At 38.6% G+C, this 15,957-nt stretch overlaps 1 pseudogene; it reads left to right on the forward strand.

Annotated features, from left to right (window-relative positions):
• Positions 1 to 2,538: 2,538 nt before the first annotated feature.
• LOC114092113 (DNA-directed RNA polymerase II subunit RPB4 pseudogene) lies at positions 2,539 to 2,965 on the forward strand (annotated as a pseudogene).
• The last annotated feature ends 12,992 nt before the right edge of the window (positions 2,966 to 15,957 follow it).

Here is a 15,957-nt window from a genome sequence, read left to right on the forward strand (position 1 = left end):
TGGCAGCTTTACCCTTCCTAGGCAATGGATGTGGAATGTCCTCCAAAGGCTCATATTTTACAGGCTTGATCACCAGGATAGTGGGACCTTTAAGAGGTGAGGCCTAAAGGGAAGTCATTAAGTTCACTGGTGGTGTGCTCTCAAAGAGGAACTGTGGTCTCTTTCCTCTTTCTCCAGGTTTTTTGGTTGACGAGTTAAGATGATTGCTCTACCATGCATTCCTGCCATGGTGTGTTACCTTGCCAAAGGCCCAAAACAATGGAACTACTTGATCATGGATTGGAACTACTTGATCATGGATTGGAACCTCCAAAAATATGAGCCAAAATAAACCTTTTCTCTTTATATATTAATATCCTCAGGTATTTCTGTGTAATGATGGAAAACTGAGTCATACTGTTATGGTTTAGATGTGGTTTCCCCTAAACTTCATGTGTGAGACAATACAAGAAGGTTTGTAGGAAAAATGGTTAAATTATATAGCCTTAATCTAATCAGTGAAGTCAAACATTATGAAGTCAAACATTATGAACATTATAAAGTCAAATATTATGAAGTCAAACAACAATAAGTGCTGGAGAGGATGCGGGGAAAAAGGTACACTCATATATTGCTGGTGGGACTGCAAATTGGTGCAGCCAATTTGTAAAGCAGTATGGAGATTCCTTGAAAAGCTGGAAATGGAACCACCATTTGACCCAGCTATTCCCCTTCTCGGACTATACCCAAAAGACCTAAAAAGAGCATACTACAGGGACACAGCCACATCAATGTTTATAGCAGCACAATTCACAATAGCTAGACTGTGGAACCAACCTAGATGCCCTTCAATAGATGAATGGATTTTTAAAATATGGCATTTATACACAATGGAATATTACTCAGCACTAAAAACTAACAAGATCATGGCATTTGCAGGCAAATGGATGGCATTAGAGCAGATTATGCTAAGTGAAGTAAGCCAATCCCTAAAAAACAAATGCCGAATGTCTTCTCTGATATAAGGGCATGACTCAAAATGGGGTAGGGAGGAAGAGCATGAGAAGACAACTACCACTAAATAGGGAAGAGAGGTGGGAGGGAAAAAGAGGGAGAAGGAGAGTTGCATGGAAGATGGAAGGAGAACCTCATTGTTATACAGAATACATATATAATGTTGTGATGAGAAAAAGAAAAAAAAAGTGTGTCCCATTAGATTGGATAGAGAGAAAGGATGGGAGAGGAGGGGAGGAGTAAGGAGGATAGAAGGGCAGCAGAATAGAATAGACAATATGATTGATGTATGTACATTCCATGTATGTATTATATGTCAAAATACATTCTGCTGTCATGTATGACTAAGAATAAAAATAAATCGTATGGTTAAAAAAAAAAAAGAAGAAGGAGAAATGGTTAAATTATATAACCTTAATCTAATCAGTGAATTAATCTCTGGTGGGATTAACTGGGTGGTAACTGGAGGCTGGTGGGCTGTGGCTGGAAGATGTGATTCATTGGGGGCATGGCTATGGGGTATATATTTTGTATCTGGAGAGTGGAGTAATTCTCTCTCTGCTTTCTGTTTGTCGTTGTGAGCTGCTTCCTTTCGCCATACTCTTCCACCAGGACGTCCTGCCTCACCTGGAGCCCTGAGGAATGGGACTGGCCTTCTATGGACTGAGACCTCTGAAACTGTGAGCCCTCAGGTAAATTTTTCTTCTACAATTGTGCTGGTGGGGTCTTTTAGTCATAGTGGTGGAAAAGCTGACTAAAACACATGGAGACAGCATTGAAACCTGGCGTGCCTAGAATTCAACTTGAATTATAGCTTAAGGATGAACCTGTCTGACACACTCTTCCCACCACGATTTAACCAAGAACAGGCTTTGGCCTGGCTATCTAGCAATTTAGGAAAAGGGAGAGAACTGCTAAATATCTGACCCAAGGAATACATAGAATTGTTCACTGGGGAGTTAATGTATACATAGTAGTTGAAGCTCATTTCTGGCTCTCATTTTGGTAATTTGCTAGTATTATAAGCTACTAACGAAACTTTTTTCTGATATACTTTTCCCCAAATGCTTGAACAACTGCTGCTTCTGTGACCACACATAAATTTGAGAAAAAAATTAATCCAGGCTGATTTCCAAATGGCTTACAATTTACATTATCAACCGGAATGTAGGCTAATATCTTTTTGCCTGCAGGGAGTGTTAGGATTCTTTTTAATTTTGCCAGTATATAGGTATAAAGTGATAGTAAGTCACTACTTTAATATGAAGTTTGGTGGTCTACAGAATTTTCATATATTCCTATATGTTTGCTAGCCATTTGCATATGATTTTTAATGTTTCTTTTATGCAATTTTCTGCAGTTTAAAAAAGCTATTGGGGAGCTGGAATTGTGGGGAAGGAAGGAAGGAAGGAAGAGACTTGTGTCCATCAACAATTAAGAATATTCTTTAAAAGAAGCTACTTGGCCATCCCACCCCTTCCGGGGGCAGCTGGCTGCTCCACACTTCCGCTTCCGGTGGTGTTTGTGGTAGTACACTGTGCGGCTATGGCGTCTGGGGGCAGGGATCCATGGGCAGGTGACGTGGAAGAGGATGCCTCACAGCTTAGCTTTCCCAAAGAGTTTGAAACAGCGGAGACTCTTCTAAATTCAGAAGTTCATATGCTTCTGGAGCATCGAAAGCAACAAAGTGAGAGTGCAGAGGACGGGCGGGAACTCTCAGAAGTCTACATGAAAACTTTAAAGTACACTTCCCGTTTTGGTCATTTCAAAAACAAAGACCATTACAAGTGTCCTTAGCTTGCTGCGCCAGAAAAAGCTACACAAGTTTGAGTTGGCCTGTTTGGCCAACCTTTGTCCAGAGACTGCGGAGGAGTCCAAGACTCTGATTCCAAGCCTGGAGGGACAATTTGAAGATGAGGAACTGCAGCAGATTCTTGATTCTGTCCAGACAAAGCGCGGTTTTCAGTATTAATCTCCAAACTTCACTGAGCTTCTTGGGGGACTCATGTCCCCAGCACAGCACCACCCTCTCAGGGGCTGGGCCTGCCTTGCAGAAGCTATTGCAAAAGACATTTGGAATTCTTGAAGAGGACAGTCCTTCTTGGTGTGGGTTTAGGTTGCTGCTTCAAATGTGACTCTTAGACCATAATGACCACATAATCTCAGAGCAGCCTTGCAGTGACTGCCTAAACATGAGGCTGGGAAGGGTGAGATGGGGTGTTATATAAGCCATGCTGTTAACTATCTCATACTGTGGTTTTTGGACCCCACATTTATTTTTTATTCATAACATTTCATATTTTAAATTCAAAAAAAAAATAAAAATAAAAGAAGCTACTTGGATTTATTCTTTTTGAACATTATCTGTATTACCTGATAAACATTTTACAAAAGTAGACATTTTTTGACGTGAATACTTTCCCACCCACAATTTATTTATTTATTGGTTGTTCAAAACATTACAAAGCTCATGACATATCATCTTTCATACATTTGACTCAAGTGGGTTATGAACTCCCATTTTTACCCCAAATACAAATTGCAGAATCACATTGGTTACACATTCACATTTTTACAAAATGGCATATTAGTGACTGTTGTATTCTGCTACATTTCCGATCCCCTGCTATCCCCCCTCCCCTCCCCTCTCATCTTCCCTCTCTACCTCATCTGCTGTTGTTCAATTCTCTCCCTTGTCCCCCCCCCCCTTTCCCCTCACAACCTCTTATATGTAATTTTGTGTAACATTGAGGGTCTCCTACCATGTCCATACGATTTCCCTTCTCTCTCCCTTTCTCTCCCCCCACTCGTCTCTGTTTAATGTTAATCTTTTCCTCATGCTCTTCCTCCCTGTTCTGTTCTTAGTTGCTCTCCTTATATCAAGGAAGACATTTGGCATTTGTTTTTTAAGGATTGGCTAGCTTCGCTTAGCATAATCTGCTCTAATGCCATCCATTTCCCTGCAAATTCCATGATTTTGTCATTTTTAAGTGCCGCATAATACTCCATTGTGTATAAATGCCACATTTTTTTTTATCCATTCATCTATTGAAGAGCATCTAGGTTGGTTCCACAGTCTAGCTATTGTGAATTGTGCTGCTATGATCATTGATGTGGCAGTATTCCTATAGTACGCTCTTTTAAGATCCTCAGGGAATAGTCCGAGAAGGGCGATAGCTGGGTCAAATGGTGGATCCATTCCCAGCTTTCCCAGGAATCTCCATACTGCTTTCCAAATTGGCTGCACCAATTTGCAGTCCCACCAGCAGTGTACAAGTGTACCCTTTTCCCCACATCCTTGCCAGCACTTATTGTTGTTTGACTTCATAATGGCTGCCAATCTTACTGGAGTAAGATGGTATCTTAGGGTGGTTTTGATTTGCATTTCTCTGACTGCTAGAGATGGTGAGCATTTTTTCATGTACTTGTTGATTGACTGTATGTCCTCCTCTGAGAAGTGTCTGTTCAGGTCCTTGGCCCATTTGTTGATTGGGTTATTTGTTATCTTATTGTTTAATTTTTTGAGTTCTTTGTATATTCTGGATATTAGGGCTCTATCTGAAGTGTGAGGGGTAAAAATTTGTTCCCAGGATGTAGGCTCTCTATTTACCTCTCTTATTGTTTCTCTTGCTGAGAAAAAACTTTTTAGTTTAAGTAAGTCCCATTTGTTTATTCTTGTTATTAACTCTTGGGCTATGGGCGTCCTATTAAGGAATTTGGAGCCCGACCCCACAATATGTAGATCGGAGCCAACTTTTTCTTCTATCAGGCGCAGAGTCTCTGATTTGATATCAAGCTCTTTGATCCATTTTGAGTTAACTTTTGTGCATGGCGAGAGAAAGGGGTTCAGCTTCATTTTGTTGCATATGGATTTCCAGTTTTCCCAGCACCATTTGTTGAAGATGCTATCCTTCCTCCATTGCATGCTTTTAGCCCCTTTATCAAATATAAGATAGTTGTAATTTTGTGGATTGGTCTCTGTATCCTCTATTCTGTACCATTGGTCCACCCGCCTGTTTTGGTACCAGTACCATGCTGTTTTTGTTACTATTGCTCTGTAGTACAGTTTGAAATCTGGTACCGCTATACCTCCAGATTCACACTTCCTGCTTAGAATTGCTTTTGCTATTCTGGGTCTTTTATTTTTCCATATGAATTTCATAATTGCTTTATCTATTTCTACAAGAAATGCCGTTGGTATTTTGATTGGCATCGCATTAAATCTATAGAGAACTTTGGGTAATATCGCCATTTTGATGATGTTAGTTCTGCCTATCCATGAACAGGGTACATTTTTCCATCTTCTCTCTTTAGGGTTCTGTAGTTTTCATTGTATAAATCTTTCACCTCTTTTGTTAGGTTGATTCCCAAGTATTTTATTTTTTTTGAAGATATTGTGAATGGAGTGGTTGTCCTTATTTCCATTTCAGAAGTTTTGTTGCTGATATACAGGAATGCCTTTGATTTATGCGTGTTGATTTTATATCCTGCCACTTTGCTGAATTCATTTATTAACTCTAGCAGTTTCTTTGTAGACCCTTTTGGGTCTGTTAGATATATTATCATATCATCCGCAAATAGTGATAATGTAAGTTCTTCTTTTCCTATTTTTATGCCTTTAATTTCTTTTGTCTGTCTAATTGCTCTGGCTAGTATTTCAAGAACTAAATTGAATAGAAGTGTTGAGAGAGGGCATCCCTGTCTTGTTCCAGATTTTAGAGGGAATGCCTTCAGTTTTTCTCCATTTAGGGTGATACTAGCCTGAGGTTTAGCATATATAGCTTTTACAATGTTGAGGTAAGTTCCTGTTATCCCTAGTTTTTCTAGTGTTTTGAACATAAAGGGATGCTGTACTTTGTTGAATGCTTTTTCTGCATCTATCGAGATGATCATATGGTTTTTATCTTTAAGTCTATTGATGTGGTGAATAGCATTTATTGATTTCCGTATATTGAACCAACCTTGCATCCCAGGGATGAATCCTACTTGATCATGGTGCACAATTTTTTTGATATGCTTTTGTATTCGATTCGCCAGGATTTTATTGAGAATTTTTGCATCCAAGTTCATTAGAGATATTGGTCTGCAGTTTTCTTTCTTTGAGGTGTCTTTGTCTGGTTTCGGGATCAGGGTGATGTTGGCCTCATAGAATGAATTTGGAAGAGCTCCTTCTTTTTCTATTTCTTGAAATAGCTTGAAAAGTATTGGTATTAATTCTTCTTTGAAGGTTTTGTAAAACTCCGCTGTATACCCATCCGGTCCAGGGCTTTTCTTGGTTGGTAGTCTTTTGATGGCTTCTTCTATTTCTTCCTTTGTTATTGGTCTATTTAAATTGTGTGTGTCTTCCTGACTCAATCTGGGTAGATTGTATGACTTAAGAAATTTGTCGATATCTTCACTATCTTCTATTTTATTGGAATATAGGGTTTCAAAATACTTTCTAATTATCTTCTGTATTTCTGTAGTGTCTGTTGTGATATTGCCTTTTTCATCCCTTATGTTAGTAATTTGAGTTCTCTCTCTTCTTCTCTTTGTTAGCATGGCTAAGGGCCTGTCAATCTTATTTATTTTTTCAAAGAACCAACTTTTAGTTTTATCAATTTTTTTCAATGTTTTTTTTTTGTTTCAATTCCGTTGATTTCTGCTCTGATTTTAATTATTTCTTGTCTTCTACTACATTTGCTGTTGTTTTGCTCTTCCTTTTCTAGGGTTTTGAGGTGTAGTGTGAGTTCATTTATTTGTTGGTTTTTTTTTGTTGTTGTTGTTGTTGTTGTTGTTTTGAGGAAAGAACTCCAGGAAATGAATTTTCCTCTTAAAACTGCTTTCATTGTGTCCCATAGATTCCAGTATGTTGTGTCTGTATTGTCATTCATCTCTAAGAATTTTTTTTATTTCCTCCTTTATGTCTTCTGTAACCCATTGATCATTCAGTAACATATTGTTCATTTTCCAGGTGATGCAGGATTTTTCCTTCCTTCTTTTATCATTGATTTCCAGTTTGATTCCATTATGATCAGATATGGTGCATGGTATTATCTCCACACCTTTATATTTACTAAGAGTTGCCCTATGGCATAATATATGGTCTATCTTTGAGTAGGATCCATGTGCTGCTGAGAAGAACGTGTATCCACTTGATGATGGTTGATATATTCTATATATGTCGGTTAAGTCTAGGTTATCGATTGTGTTATTGAGTTCTATAGTTTCTTTATTCAGCTTTTGTCTGGAGGATCTGTCCAATGGAGAGAGCGGTGTGTTGAAGTCACCCATAATTATTGTGTTGTGGTCTATTTGACTCTTGAACTTGAGGAGAGTTTGTTTTATGAACGTTGCAGCACCATTGTTTGGTGCATACAAATTGATAATTGTTATGTCTTGTTGGTGGATGTTTCCTTTTAACAGTATATAGTGTCCTTCTTTATCCCTTTTGATTAACTTAGGTTTGAAGTTGATTTTATTCGATATGAGTATGGCCACTCCTGTTTGCTTCCGAGGGCCATGTGAGTGGTATTTTTCCCAACCTTTCACCTTCAGCCTGTGTGTGTCTTTTCCTATCATATGCGTCTCCTGAAGACAGCATATTGTTGGATTTTTTTTAATCCAGGTTACTAGCCTATGTCTCTTGATTGGTGAATTTAGGCCATTAACATTTAAGGTTACAATTGAAATATGGTTTGTACTTCCAGTCATGTTTATTTAATTATTTATTTTAGTTTGGCTAGTTTTTCCTCTTTGGTTATTTTTCTCCCCCTTTACTGAGATACCTCCCACTGTTAGTTTTGGGTGCTATTTTTCAATTCCTCTTCTTGAAGTATTTTGCTCAAAATGCTTTGCAGTGCTAGTTTTCTGGCTACGAATTCCTTTAGCTTTTGTTTATCGTGAAATATTTTAATTTCATTGTCAAATCTGAAGCTTAATTTTGCTGGATACAATATTCTTGGTTGGAATCCATTATTTTTCAGCGTTTGAAATACATTGTTCCAGGATCTTCTTGCTTTCAAAGTCTGTGATGAAAAATCAGTTGTTAACCTAATTGGTTTACCCCTGAATGTAATCTGCCTTCTTTCTCTCATAGCTTTTAATATTTTGTCCTTGTTCTGTATGTTGGCTATCTTCATAATTATATGTCTTGGAGTTGGTCTATTACAGTTTTGAATGTTTGGGGTCCTGTAAGCTTCCAGGATTTGGCAATCCATTCCATCTTTCATCTCTGGGAAGTTTTCTAGAATTATTTCATTTAATAGGTTGTCCATTCCTTTGGTTTGAACCTCTGTACCTTCTTCTATCCCGATGACTCTCAAGTTTGGTTTTTTTATGACATCACATATCTCTTGAATAGATTGCTCGTGAGATTTAAGCATCCTTTCTGTGTTGACTATATTCTTTTCAAGTTGATAAACTTTGTCTTCATTTTCTGATGTTCTGACTTCTACTTGATCTAGTCTATTTGTAATATTCTCGTTTGAGTTTTTAATTTGGTTTATAGTTTCCTGCATTTCTAGGATTACTGTTTGATTTTTTTTTAAACCTCTATCTCCTGGTAAAGCTTGTTCTTTGCCATTTGAATTTGTTTGTTTAATTCGTTTTCAAAATATACTTTCATTGCTTGGACTTGCTGTCTCATGTCTTCTCTAATATTCCGTTCCATCTGAGTTAGGTATGCCTTGAGTTCTTTCCCTATCCATGTTTCTGATGCTTCTAGGTCCTCCTGTAGATTTAAGTTGTCCTGCATTGTTTGTAATCCTTTTTTCCCTTGTTTTTTCATGTTGTTCACGTTACTTTCCAGCTCTGTTTGATTGCTGTGTTTCTGCTCTCTCCTGCTAAAGTGGATTCCACTGGGAAGGAATTCCGTCGGCTGAACTCCGGTGACGTCACCTCTCTGCTATGGAGGGTCCCAGGCTCCTTGCCAGGGTGTCCGAAGGGAGGCGTGGGACTGGTCTGTCTCTGGTTGGTTTCAGCTCCCGGTTGTCTACTTCATGAAGGCCTGGCTATAGACCTCTTCCTAGAGTCTCTGCACCGTACCTGCTGGGCCGCACCTCAGGGTCTAGCCGCCCGGTTGCCGGCGGGCGGTCGGTCTCCAGCCGCCCGGTCTCCAGCCTCCCAGTCGTACGGGCGGTCGATGGTGGGCAGGCGGGCGGTCTCTAGCCGCCCAGTTGCGAGGGCCTGGCCTCTAGTCCCCTGGCTTCTCCTGCTAGCCCGGCCTTCCCCTGTGTGATGCCTCTCGGCAGTTCAAACTGTACTCTGGGCCTGCGGTTTGCTGGGTGTGGAGGGTGGCTATTGGGAATCCGCACCCTATTGTTTTGATTTTTTCCTCTTGCCCCTCCCCCAGAGCCGGCAAGACAGGTTTCGTTTTCGCCGCTGATGGGAGGGGGAGTTGGAGGCCAGGTGTCTCTACCTTTCCCCGAGTCTCTATGCAGGCTCGTTCTGATAATCCCTCCCCCGGAAAGCCTGGGAGAGATTTTATGCGAATTCCCCGCTGTATGGGAGATGGGCTGAGTAACACACACCTGTTTTATTGTTGCAATCTGTTGGAAACTGGCGGTGGTGACGTCAGCTCTCCAAGATGGTGGCCGCTGGCTTCCTTGGTGGACTTTCCGTTGTGGGGGATAGAACTGGACCGCTTCCTTCCCCATCTCAAACCCCGAACTCAGCCTGGGGCTCAGTGAGGGCACAGCCGGCAGGACTCCACAGAATCCGTAGCACCGTTTCTCTCTGTTTGCTGGTCGACTCTCAGCGGCGCCCCGCCGTCTGTAGCCGCCCACAATTTAATTTATAATTAGTTAAAAGTTTAATTTAAATTTAAAGCATATGACTTCTGTTCTATACATTTTGGGCTTTCTAATTTTAACTAAAAAGATTCTCTTGCTTCTGCATTTATCAGGAATTTACCGAATTCTCAACTATGCAATCGCACTTCTGAGAATCCGTCCCATTAAAATAAAAACAACAGGGCATAAAGATATTTGCCAAGGAACATTAGTGTGTTTTACCATGTAAAAAAAATAACAGAGAAATAAATGTCCATTAATAGGTGAATGATTGAATCAAGCATGGTAGATAAATACTCCTAAAAGAAGAAAGAAGGTGTATACCATTTGTTTTGGAAATATTTCTCATAAAATATTTTTGAATGAGAACTGTATGTTGTAGAAAATTATGTATAAAATGAGATTTGCTAAACACCACCAACAAAAAATATGTGTGAGTAACAATAATGCACACTGTTCACTTCTCTAGCTATGTGAACACAGAAAAATATGGAAGGTCATATACTAATTGGGGGGGAAGCACTAACAGGGGGTAAGGAAAGAGGAGGATGGAAAGGAGAGAATTATAAAAAAATTAGGTAAGACTTTTAAAGGCAAAGTATGAAAATAATACCTACCTACCTCAAAAAAAGTCAAGCTACGTTTTCAAGAAAGTCTATTATCAATGTAAAATTTGCCTTTCATTTATCTATGTATTATGTCACCAAGGAGACAACACTAGATTATATATTCAATAATAAGAGTATAGTGGAGGGCTGGGGTTGTGGCTTAGTGATAGAGCTCTTGACTGGCACATGGGAGGCACTGGGTTCGATCCTCAGCACCACATAAAAATTAATTAATTAATTAAATGTACTGTGTCTATCTACAGCTAAAAAAAAAAAAAAATTAAAAAGAGTATGGTGGAGAAGGAAGAACCTAGTCTTAGCTTAGTTTTCATCCATAGTCATTTGCATCTTGAAATCCAAGATGGTCCCAGTGAGCCACAGGTCATTTACAGCTTGAATGTTTCCTTATTTATGATCTCAGGTGCATCACTACTGACACTTTGTACCTGATGAATCCATGCTGGAGTGGGCTGGAGGTGTACTTGCAATGCAAAATGCTAAGCCATCAGATTCCTGGCCTCTACTTATTAGATGCCAGTAACAATCCACCCAGTGGTGAGAATAAAAAATGTCCCCAGACATCATCAAATGTCCAATAAGAGAACAAATTACCCCCAGTTTTTTAACCACCAATCTAATCTGCATGATTATTATATCCTTTTCCTAAAATTTGGGGGTTTTTTTAGTAACTAAAAAGGACACTCATCAATAATTCCATTGACAATCAACCTCTGAATTATTTCAGTGACCTTTATTTTGATTAAGTATATGTCACCTTATCATTAGTGTGAGAGGGAGTTATGAGCTTGTTGTTTTCCTCTCTGAACTGCACAAACAAGTTATAATGACTCATTCATTGTAGGCTCAAGGAACCTCAGCATTCAGGTGCTTGGAGAATGTTCATAATAAATCATAATTATCTGCATTGTTTTGAGCTACTATTATATAGCTAAGGAACAATGACTCCGATTTTTTTTTTAAACGAAGGAAGTTCCTTTCTATTCACTTGCTTTATTCCAAAGTAATCACACATACACAGGAACTGCTTTATTGTTTATTACATTTTTTTTTTCATCTTAGCAGTTAGAGTAAGTTAGGAACATAAAAACTCTTAGTATTTGATGGTTTTGCTTAAAGATAATCATTCTGAGTTTGGGTAGTGCAGAGAACTCGGAAATTCTAAATAGCCCAATTGTTATAGCTTTAAAAAAATTCCCCCAACATGATGTACATGGATTAATCCCAATCGAGAATATTATTGTATTTGCCTAGTTATGAATTTCAAGCAGTTTTCTCAGATAAGCAAGAAGAAGTGAGGGTTATGGAACTTTATGCCACACTGACAGAAATGATTGCATTTTTGTGTGTATGAGTGTGTGTGGGTGTGTGTGAGTATAATTAGGACTTGATTTCATTACAACCTGCTCGTGTGGTTGAATGGAAGCCTCCAACCTCACCAATTCCAGTAAGTTGGTATCTAATGAATGATTACTTTAAAATAACTTAATTTTGTATACAAAAAAAGTTAATTGATATGTAAAGTTAAATGGCTTAAGACTGTGCACGTGGGCTGGGGCTGTAGCTCACTGGCACAGTGCTTGCCTAGCACAAGTGAGACCATGGGTTTGATCCTCAGCACCACATAAAAAGTAAATAAATAAAGTTATACAAAATATGTTTTAAAAAGACTGCACAATATGAATCATATGTTTACAATAATCTTAAAAACATTCGTTTATTTAATAAAAAGTTTTTAAGTGCTATGTGCCAGATATTGTGCTAGGAATACAATAGTCAGCAAAAACAACCTTATCTCTGCCCTTGAGAAGTCTGAAGTTTAAGGACTAGAGGTATAAAGAGATAGTGATTATACACTATCATAATTAATGTTACAGGTAGAGAAGTAAAGATGTTTGGTGTTGTGTGTGATCTGTTCTACTCTGGAGGTCAGGAAAGAGTTCACTGAGGAGCTCAAAGTGAGATCTAAAGTATTATCTAAAGTTAACTGGGTAAAGAAGGGAGAGAAAAGCACTTTAAGAAAGGGACATTGCATGTGCCAAATCCCTGTGATGAGAATAGGTCAATGTGACTGAAATAGAGATGGCAATTGCAGAGAGTTTGAGAGATGCACAGAAGCTAGAACTTTCAGTTCAAAACCAGTTTCACCTAAATCCCATATGCAATGAAATGACCAGGAAGAGTTTTAATAAAGTAGTTGACATGGTCAATGTTACTGAAACAAAAGGTTGACACTATTATGTTTTGAAATTTTTCTGGATGAGTTCAAAGAGTGTGTATGAAAGGGGTCAGAGGGCATGCTGAGAGGTGATGCAGGAGGGTGTTTGCCTGGTCCAGGCAATCAAAGATGTTACTTTTCATTAGTGGATGTGGCAATGGTGATAAGGATGGAGAAAAATGAGCAGGTTCTATAGATATTTGGGGGATAATATCAGTTGAAATTTATAGGGTCTGGGGATATGATATGAAGGTACAAACCTCATCTAGCACACATAAGACCCTGGGTTCAAGCCCCAGCACTACAAAACCAAATAAAACATTACAAAACAAAATTGATTTGTATTTAAGGTAGGTATTGGTAGGGAGTGAGGGTGGGAGGAAAGAAAATATGAGAATAATCCTGGAAAAACGGGATTGATAAGGTATATAAGTTTTCTTTTCTTGATTGTATATGCACAAGCCTCAGATAATTAAACCAATGTTTCCAAGTTTGAAGAATTAATCCATGGCACAGCTAGAGTTGAATCCAGGTGAGACCAACAATAAAGCCAGGGATGTATTCATGATTGGAAAAATTTTAACATGCTTTGCAAGAAAATAAATTTGAACTAGGAAATGAGACTCTTCAAAAGAGATTGGTGTCCTTTTTGGTAAAAGAAGAAGTCCTGGTATTTTGATAAACCCCCAACCCTAGACCTCTTCCTGCATTTTATCTGCTCCACACACTGTGGCATGTTACCTACCCTCAGCCTCCAATAAGCCAGTTAGCACATGGCTCTGGAAGGAGTGTGAAATGTCCACTGCATTGCTTTACAAACTTTCTAAACCCCATCATGAGAAAAGACAAAAGACCCAGACAGCAGAACAGAAAACACAGGAATGGTATTTTAAAATAAAAGTACATAGCAGTTTATTTCCACAACTCTCAAACTACAAAGGGATGAGGAAAAACCACCAGTAGCCACAACTGTCACAGTGGTATTTCAGTAGCCTGAAATACCTGACACCAAAACAGTCAGAGCAGTAAAAAGAGGCATGGGCCAATTGCAGATTAGCACTGGGAGAGGGACCACCTAATGCAATAGTGTTTCAGTAAAAGGGATGTGGTAAGTACCAGCAGGCTAGAGCAGTTGATGTGATTCTGCAACCTGTACACTCAGAAAAATGAGAAATTATACCCCATTTGATTCAAATGGATGATATGTAAAGGTCATTGTATTGTCATGCTCAACTAATAATAATAATTTAAAAAAACAACTAGCCACCCAGGTTTCCCTTTCAGGTAGATTAATATGCAAAGGAGAAACTTCTGAAGGTAGAATGAAGATTAGTTAGGTGACTAAAATTGTAAATAAAGGGAAGGTTCTTTTATAAAAGCTTCCTACCTAAAATAATAGAAATAAAATTATACCTTATAAAACCCCCAAATTATTACGGGATCCCATCATGAAGCATCAATAGCTTCGAACATCACAAAAGAGAGGAATTCCAACACAATTGCCTCCCACTATAAAAATACACCATGACATATAGTCTGGGGAAAAAAATGGATAGGAATTGAGTTTGATCAGAATTTGTCTTATCTGATTCCATTTGTAGCAAATACCAAGAACAGAGGAATGTACTGAACTGAATCCTGTGTTGACATTCAGAAAAATCCAGACTGTGGGGAAATATTTAGGTCAAATGGTCCTTATTCTTTTACAGAAAAATTACAAAGGAAGAAAAAAAAAAGATCTCTTTAGAACCTTAAAAGATATATCAATTTTCTTTAAGTGTGCCAGACTAAATTGAGGCTCCTAGGGATATTCACTAGGGGGATAAAAACATGAAGAAAAGTCAAGAAAGGTAATGAAGAAAGTATAAGTTATTGGTTAAAATTGGGACAGAGAGGGCTGTGATTGGATCGTGAGTTAGCATTTCATCCCTATGACAAGTGCCTGAGAAAAACAACTCCATGGTTTTGAAAGTTTCAGACCATGTTTGCTGACTCCAAGGCAGAAACATCATGGCAGAAGGGTGTGACCAAGGAAAGCATCTCAGCTCATGGCAGCCATTATGGAGGGAAGGGGTGACAATATATACCCTTCCAGGGCCTTTCTGCACCGCTACTTCCTCAAACTAGGCCCCACCAAGTAGTTTTCACCACTTCCCAACAATGCCATCAAATACGAATCCCTGAATCGATTAATTCAACAATAAGTTCAGAGCTTTCCTGATCCAATCACTACCCTAAGTCATTGCCTCTGAACATTGTTGCATTGAGAACCAAACCTTTAACACAGGAGCCTTTGGGGAACATTCCAGATCCAAACCATAATGGGCTATTTCTAAGATTGTGGCAAATTTGATTTCTTGGCCTGGGTGTTGGTAACAAAGATTTCTATCTTATAATAACTCAAAAAGCTCTGCATTTTCTTGGTGTGGTTTTCTGTATCCATATTTTATTTTTGTAATGCAAAAGAAAGAAAATATGGTTTATTTGGACAAGCCCTAGTTTATTCTAGAAATTAAAATAACTAACTGGAGATATGTTGTCATCCTTGTAAAAGTATTTAAAGTGGAATTTGTGTTTTCTAAACACCCATAGTGGCTGTTTCAAAAGAAAATTAACATTAAAAAATTGATTTTAAATGTAATCTATAATTTTATCTTGTATCCAGTTAAGTGATATGGTACCTCCTTTGAGATCTATCTAATTATAGTATGTGTCCTCAAGGGTCCCTCCCAATGTAGTCAAATCTGTACACTCCAAATTGGTTGTCTGATCCCACATAATAAGTACTCAAGTGAACAAGATACAACAGTAACCTGACCACAAGGGTTAGGAAAAGGTAATGATCATGATGAATGGCAAGGAAAGAACTTTGGATGAGAAATGTGCCTCGATCCCCAAGATCATATCGGCAGAAACTCTCCAGGGATTGGAAGAACGTGAATATTTAGGAGCACCCTTGGGTAGCAGAACTTGTTTAGTTCATGAGGATGATGTTTCTACAGCTGTCTGCTTGTAGAAAGAGCTTCAGGAAATCTGTCATCCTTCTTCAAAACAAGCAAGGGTCACTAAAGCCCCATTATTGAACCAAAGCAGGAAATACAACAAAGCTCCACACAATAAAGTCCTACTGAAAGGAATCTGACTTAGGAAAGAGTTGGTGGGGTTCTCTTAGGATGACTAGTCTCAACTGTTCCCAGGCCAGTCATGATTAAAAGACATGCTTATTTAACTATCTGCAGTTTATGACAAATAGCAAAGGCTATCAATGGGAGAAGGAAGTCTGTACATCAAGATGTAATCCTTTTCTGATGTGTCAGGAAATATTAACCACTGATGACAAAGTAAAATA

This window comes from Marmota flaviventris, chromosome 12 (assembly GCF_047511675.1).
Source record: "Marmota flaviventris isolate mMarFla1 chromosome 12, mMarFla1.hap1, whole genome shotgun sequence".
In the NCBI taxonomy this organism is placed as follows: Eukaryota; Metazoa; Chordata; class Mammalia; order Rodentia; family Sciuridae; genus Marmota; species Marmota flaviventris.